Source organism: Cyprinodon tularosa, unplaced genomic scaffold (assembly GCF_016077235.1).
Source record: "Cyprinodon tularosa strain WSP-4 unplaced genomic scaffold, ASM1607723v1 ctg660, whole genome shotgun sequence".
NCBI lineage: Eukaryota > Metazoa > Chordata > Actinopteri > Cyprinodontiformes > Cyprinodontidae > Cyprinodon > Cyprinodon tularosa.
In genome coordinates, this window is record NW_024039408.1 from 134390 (window position 1) to 140973 (window position 6584).

The window sequence follows — 6584 nt, forward strand, 5'->3', positions numbered from 1 at the left end:
TATGTGCCTGAATAGTATCTTCCAGACAAATTTCCATGAGAGGCTCGGTCTCAGCATCATCCCAGATCGCACCACAATCTTTTGATGCCATTTAGTGTTAATAGGCTGAGAAGAAGTTCATGTTGTGAACAGGTGAAGACATCTGTGAATTGCAAAGCTGGAAGCACTGGAAAACCTGCAAAATTAGTCAGCTGACTATAAATAGGAGAAGACGCCGTCTGCTCAGGCGCTCTTTGTTATCTAAGAACTGAGCCACTGCTGTAGTACTAGATTTAGCGCGGTTTAGTTGTATTTGGCACAGTCTAGTTCAGTTGCGTTACATTTAGACTCAACAGTTATCTCGGTTACCGTGCTCGGACCGTTCTCAGCACATTTTCCAAAGGGTAGTGTAAATGGGGCAATGGTTTATCAGATTGTGATTGACAGCCATTCTGAAGATTGGCCCCCTAGTATTGCATTCAGTAACTAATCGGAACTTGAAAAGTTTTTCAAACATAATAAAAATCCTATGTTCAAGTGACTGATTTTAATAAAAATGCCATGCTTCATCGTTTTAAAGACATTTTAATTCCCATAGTTCCTGAATGCGACACTTGGAAATATTTTGTCTGAGGTGTCGGTCTTCATTAAACACCCCATGTCATCTAAATCCAGACTCTACACAGAGAAACCAGCAGTGAAAAAAAATGGAAGAAAAGAACCTGAATCTGAAAAGCGGTATTAAAATCTTTCCTTTCTTATAGTTTGATAAAACGAATCCCTTTAACTTATTGAAAGTAGTTATTTTCAATTAAACTTAATAAAATCATAAATGTATTTATGTAGGCGCTGTATTCTTTTTTTAATGTAGGGGACACAGTTAAAATGCACGTAGCATTTTCCTTACATGCAAAACCCTGTTTGTGGATGAGAACTACCACCGAGCTTTCACCCTAAAACAGAGAGGAGGCTGCATCATTCTTTGGGAGTGTTTTGTTTTGTTTTTGTTTTTTAGCAGGGACAGGGAAGCCAGTCAGAATGGAAGGGAAGATGTTTGGAGCAAAAAACTAAAAGAAAATCTGTTTTAGGAAGTAATTGAAGAAAATTACCCTAAAGGCTGAATCTGATCTAAAAATAAGTTTGTTTCTTTTTAAATAAGAGCATCTTCCTTTACTTTGAGCAGGTAGTTAAGAGTGTTTAGTGTTATGCAGTGTAAATAAGATAACAATTGTTTTTTTTTAACATGACTCATCCTATTCTGTTAGCAACATTTTCTTGTTTAAAAAGGGAAAAATACACTTACTTCAAGAAAAAATGACTTTCATACTTTCTTTTTTCGTGCAAGTGATTTTTTTTTTTTTTTTTTTTTTATCAGTTTATTTTCCCTTGAATGGAGCAGGTAACAGAGCCTATCTGCTAGTGGAATAAGATCCTATTCTTTTAAAATCAGAAGACAAAAGACAACTTCTTTGAAGTCCATATTATGTACAATTCTTTTTTCAAGGGAAAAATTCTTCTTCAGTTGGGAAATCATCTTATTTACTTGCTTGGAACAGAAGGAAAGGTGCTGATTTCAAGACTTTTTTATTAATTTTTATCCTTTTTTGCAGATCAGAAAACATAACTAATTTGTCTGATCGATTGATTGCATTTTTTCTGCAAAGTACTTTGAGTTGCTGTGAATTATTGCTGTTGAAATAAACTAAAAAAACGATCCTCCAAAATCCCAGCCTGATCGATGACTGCTACAGAGGAGAGCAGAGATGGTCCTAGGACCATCCTGAAAAGCATCCTTCATCACATTCACGCTGTAATTAGAAGTTATTTCAGGAAACAGACTCATCTAACAGGACGGCATCCAAATGCCAGAAAAGACTCAGACAGGAACCGGAGCCTTTGCTCCAAACCCAAAGCCCTTTCTGAACCATAATCACAGAGCGTCCTGTATGTTTAGCTGCTGTCCCCATGGCTGACCTTCTAACCTCCATCATGGAAACATTTGCAAAAAGAACCATAAAAGAACCAAGACTGATCACCAACATGAACTCTGATTGGAGAGACTCTGTGTTCTAAGTCCCAGTAATAAAGGCCTTACCTTCTCTTGTGCAGCTGCAGTGATGAATGCCACTGTGGAAGCAGAAGGTGGAAGGAGAGCAGTCCTGTCCTCTCTCTCTCTGGTTGGCAGAGGGAGTGGTGGGAGTGGCAGGGGCCTGCCTTTGTAAACTGTGGCCTGCTCCGCCACAGAGGGTGACACAACATAGACCAGTGTGGAACCTATGTGGAAACCTGCACACGCTCCTGTGTGGAGAAACCACAGACGTCCAAATCCTCAGAAGTGTTTCTTTAAAAAGGTGTGAAGGTTTTCCACCAAATGAATAAAAAACAACAACAAAAACTGAGCGTTGGGTTAGTCTGTCTGCATGAGCTCTTTTATTGAGATAAGAGGCTGATGTGGGGAGAAATCAATGATTTAACGGTAGTTATGTGATAACCTGTGTAGGGCATGTGGCTTTATTTTAACAGAGAGCAGATTTTCTCCACAGCTGCTCAGGGGTTGCATTTAATTACAGGATAAGAAATTCCTCGGCAAGACATGAAACAGCTTCTGCGCCGCATGTTGGATGCGTGTGGATGTCACGCTTACTGATTAAAAAGATGGAACCTGTTGCTGAAACTCAATACAGCTCTGGGTTTTGAGTGAGTCTTGTTGTTTCAGACATGTTTTCTTGTTACACGTCTTGGTCTCCTAGGATTCTATAAAGCAATTGTTCCCAAACATTTTAGACCTGTGTTCCCCTTTGGGCATTTTGTCTTACCATGAGCCCCCCCCAGTCAAAAGTATTGATGATTGTCCAAAAGTGGAACGTAAAATAACAGTTTTATTTCATTTGAGCATTTTATTCTTAGGCATTTTATGCTTTCCATCTCGATTAAAAAACAAACAAACATAAATTTGTTGCCTGGAAGTTAGGAAGGAACACAATAAATGCAAATAAATTGATATTATAAACCTGTATTTCTAAAACTGGAGCTCCTCTGACAAACTCCCTTATAATCACATTTAAACTTGATGAATTTGGAACAAAATGCAGAACAGAAATTGTATTCAGACTGACTTGATTAGTTTTACTTTGTTTTCATCAAAACACCTGAGCTGCTTTGATGATCTCCTATAGATCCGTGTGAAAACCAGCAGATCCCAGGCTGTTCTCTACATGCAGTCTGTTCCTCTGCTTGGTTTGAATGTGTGTCAAAGCTGCAGGTGAACTCACACATATAATAAAAGCTTTTTTTTTTGGTTGATAAAAGCTTGTTTTTCAATTAGGTCTTCACTAAGTAAAACTGATCCCAGCCCTATTTTAATTTACAAACTAATAAATAAGATACTTTTATGTACCCATTGCAATGCACCTGCAGACCACTAGGGGTATGTGTACCCCCGGTTGGGAATCATTGCTCTAAAGGACCAACCTCTGCCTTTTTCTTAGGTCTTGGAACATTATACCAGGTCTCTACAAACCATCCCAGGTGACTGGTTATTCCACACATTTTGTGGATTTCCAAAAGACTTGCAATCATGTTGTTTGAAGCATTTCATCGGTTGCCAATTATTTAGCTGGACAGGGGCCATTAAATTTGTTTAAAAACACTTTTTAGTAACTAAAAAAGGGTGTGATGCTGAAAAGAAATGTTTAAAAATTATTTCCAGGTTAGTGTTTTTTTAAGATTAAATTTTTTTTGCTGGTCCCTCCTCTTGGGACCAAGATGACATGGGGCGTTAAAGGATGACTGACAGCTTCGATGCATGAATTTTTCAAATAGATCCAATCCCACAGACATAGAAAATTGGTTCTGTTGTAAAGACATTTCTGGTTTCCAGTGTTCCTGAATGCAACACCTGTGCTGTTTCCTTTAGGCTTCTAAAGCTGTCAGTCATTATTTAATGACCCATGTCATTCAAGTCCCGCCCCGACACTTAGGGGGCACCAGTTTTGAAACTGGAAAACAAAGAATCTGTTTGATACATTTATTTTCAGTTCATTTTGATTTTCTAGTTTCCAAATCAAATTATTTTTCAGAATCATTTATTTTTCTGATGAAGTTTAAGTTTATGGCCCCAATTTAGCTCCATACTGAATTCAATCTAAATGATTGTACTACATGGATTCCCTAGGGCTTCCTCTTGTACTCAATCTGTTTCTGATGTTCATGGGCACGATGACATCGTTTGGTCTCTGGTTGTTAAACTTATAGGCTACATATAGAACAATGCAGACAGTAGGGTTTGCTGATGGATTTGAACATGTCATGATCTTGGCACTGATTGCTGGCTTATTATTCATTCCATTCACCTGTCCAACTCTGCCCGGGTTATGATGACTGCTTGCATTCGGTTATCAGACCCAGATTCTCTCGTTCTTGGGTGTCAGTGGTTAGAGGGTTTTGGCGTACCTTAGAGTTTCTGATTTCCTGATCCTGACCTGTTCTGCCTCTCAACCACTGAGCCTGTCTGTTTCCATCTGAATGGTTTGCCTGAACTTCCTTTAGACTCCTGGAACACTGAAGCAGCCTGTTCCTGTTCTGATCTGTTTGCCTGAGCTAGCTTGGGACTCCTGCATTTTCTCCTGAGGCTGCAGCATCTGGGACACTCTGGGCGGCGCCCTCTGCATTTTGTTGGCAACCCACTGGCTGGATCCAACCATGTGGTCTGGACACGGACTGCACTGTTAAACCAGAGTTTCCTGTGATAGACGCCTTAGCCGCTGCGACTGCAGACCTGTTTTTTTTTTTATAAACACTTTTGAATTATCCTACTGTCTGTCTTACCTTGAATACTCCTCTGTTTTCAATCATTACAGCATATTGGGTTAGGTTTAAACCAAAGAATGGATTAACGTAACCTCCTGCCGTAAAGCCTTGCAACCCCTTCTTCTTTTATGTCATAAATCCCAACTTCTGTGTCGGTTAGGGGTCCCAACACACAGCAGAACGTTTAAAACCAGCCCAGGGAGTTTAAAGTTTGTACCAAAATACTAGATTACGCTATCTAATACACAATTTAGGGAAAACCAGCACAATTGGGCAAAAACTCTGACTTCTAGGTTATGGTAAAATGCGCTTATGATCCTGGATATTTATATAAGATGAATCAGCTGAAGTTATTGGGCTACGTACCTAAATTAAGACCCGAAACAGTTTGAGGTGAACTTGGGACTTCCATCATCTCTATATTTAAACAATTATTTTCAAGATTTAAATTAATTATTTCTTTTCGGAATTAATGCATTTTAATATTAAAGTAGTGCGTTTTTTCTTGAATTTAGGTAAGTGAGACACTTTGCCAATTGAACAAGACAATTTACATTTAAAATAAGAAAAAGCAACTGCATGGTCTTATTTCCATTGCATATTATTTGATTATCTTATTATAAGAGTAAAAATACTAGTTTTGATTGGCAAATCATCTTATTTACCAACTCAAATCAAGAGTAAATAAACTTGGTTTAAGAAACGTTGACTTATTTCTAGATGATTTTTGCAGCATAGACCGATCGCTAAAAGACAAAATAACCAAACCAAATTGAAAGGGTGCTAATTTTATAAGTTCAGCAGTCAGAATCCTGCACTGTAGAAGCCTGGTGTGTCACTGCCCTCTACTGGAGTTCAGTGGTAATTTTATTCACTTCCCTTAAAAGTCCTATTGGAAAGGACTGACTTATTAAGACTTTTCTTATTGTCATGGTTTCTAACATAAATTACTGTTAGTAGGATGGGAATCTACTTTAGCTTCTAAATGTGCCTCAGATTCTACAACATTGTTTTGATGTATTTATATCAGCAAATGTGACTTTTTTCTGTGAGTCTGCATCATTCAGACAGTTTGCATAGTTCTGATTATCTATTAAAAAGAAAAAGCTTATATTTTATATCGAAATTACTATGTTTAAAGACCGACTCCATGTCCAACCAGCTGCCTATTCATTCTGTTTGTTTTCCTCTAGGGGGCAGCATTGTCTTAGATATTTATAATAGTATACAGGTATTCATACTATCGTTCATTTCAACGAACTTCACTGTATTTTATTGGTATTTTTCTGAATCAGACCTATGAAAAAAACTGCATATAATTAAAGCATAAAGTAACCAGATGCACTTCACAGTTTACTGTATTTTAACTCAATCTGCCAGCTGTTGACTCAGAACAATAAACCAACAAAGCTTCAGTTCAAAAAAGAAAAGTGTGTCAAACAGAAACTGTGTCTTTCTGCTGTGTGGGTTTTGTTTTTGTTTTGTTTTTTTTGTTTAAAAAATGATCATTTTTCATTGAGTGAAGTTACTCACTGGTAGAGCAGTCAAATATTTTAAATAAATAATTCAAACAAATAATTTTTTTTTTCCGGCAAGAGAAGTGATACTTCATTGTATTTTTTTATCAAGTAAAACGTCCTATTCAGTAAAAATACTCCTACTATTGCATTAAAGATGACATGTTTTTTTTTAATTATAAACCAGTATGACCTTTATATAACATTTAATCCACACTTTTGTATTTTAGACTTTGAGCCTCTTGCTTCTCCATTATATTTATTCAATATTAATAAAAC

The 6584-nt window shown here is 37.3% G+C and overlaps 1 protein-coding gene across 1 annotated transcript in view; it reads right to left on the reverse strand.

Annotated features, from left to right (window-relative positions):
• The window catches only part of si:dkey-225n22.4 (collagen alpha-1(XXI) chain), a 62346-nt gene extending 60192 nt beyond the window's left edge, over nucleotides 1-2154 (reverse strand). The window contains exon 1 of the mRNA XM_038309471.1: nucleotides 2075-2154. The gene's annotated coding sequence lies outside the window, so the exon portion shown is untranslated. The remainder of the gene's footprint in view (nucleotides 1-2074) is intronic.
• Nucleotides 2155-6584: the final 4430 nt, after the last annotated feature.